Genomic DNA, 1,180 nt, shown 5'->3' with positions numbered 1-1,180 from the left:
CAGGCAGTGGGCAGTACTGGGGAACAGCTCGGGGAACAACGCCCTTTAACCCACACCCTCTGTTTCCAAACACACGTGTAAGACTCTTCTGGAAGTTGGTTCAGTGGGCAGATTCCCAGGCCGTGCCCCCGCCCCCGGAGTCTGACTCAGGCATGGGCGGTGCCCTTGGCAGCGCCAGCCCTGGGCAGAATGAGCACGTCACCAGTTGTGGAGAGTGACTCATTGTCCAGCACTTGAGGGAACCTTCCTGTGGGTGGGTCCCAAGGGGCAGGGATCCATTCTGCCTACCTGCTTCTGAGGCCATACCCCAGGGGTTCGTTCGTGCTTGTCTCCCGAACCCCAGCTGCCCCTCAGGGCTCCCAGAGACCACCTGGGGCCCCAAGGGGGCAGAGGGTAGAGGGTGTGTTTCTAGTTTTGAGAACCAGAGCAAAGGAGACACCAGTCAAGCCCTGATGCATAACCAGCTGGTAGGAGTGGGAGCTGGGGTGGGGGCAGTGGCATCTGTGTTTCTTGTAGGGCGATCTGAGGGTTGCTGCTGTGACACGGGGTGGGGGGTGGATAATTTACTGAGGGTCCCGATAGGAGCTCCTGGGACCAGGCTCAGCTGCCGCAGGTGGGAGAGTTTGCCTACCATCCCTCCTGACAACCACTGCCTGCCTGGGGCGGGCCCAGGACGGACAAGGCCCACACCTTTTCCTAAGCCTTCCCGTATCCTACTATGGAAACCAACCCCACCCGCCCCAGGCTCAGTTTCTGAAGGAGTCAACCTGGGTGTCCTCGTAAGGGAGATGGGAGAGGAATCCCGCATCGGGATAATGGCGTTGACCAGCGTGGGAAGTATCCTGGCCCTCAGAGGACGGTCCAGGTGCGGCGTGGCACTGACGAACACATAACGTCCGCTCGTCCCGTGCTCTTGTGGTCCATCCGAGATACTTCTCACCAACTGTCTGACGTGTGTCTGTTCATATGTCCACTGAAGATCGCTCCGGACGTGGTCGCCCAGATGGAGGCCCCTCAGAGACAGTCACCGAGTACGTGGTCCCTGAGGGTGCCGGAAGTGTGTGTGTGTGTGTGTGTGTGTGTGTGTGTGTGTGTGTTGATAGCATTGATGATTGTATAGCCCCACCCGATGGGATTGAGCAGCAGAGCTGTATGGGAAGAGAACAAATGGATTGGAATG

This window comes from Echinops telfairi, unplaced genomic scaffold (assembly GCF_000313985.2).
Source record: "Echinops telfairi isolate 266 unplaced genomic scaffold, ASM31398v2 ScPeMD7_7417;HRSCAF=8455, whole genome shotgun sequence".
Lineage (NCBI taxonomy): Eukaryota > Metazoa > Chordata > Mammalia > Afrosoricida > Tenrecidae > Echinops > Echinops telfairi.
The sequence above is the reverse complement of the archived record's forward strand: the minus strand, read 5'-3'. Positions refer to the sequence as shown.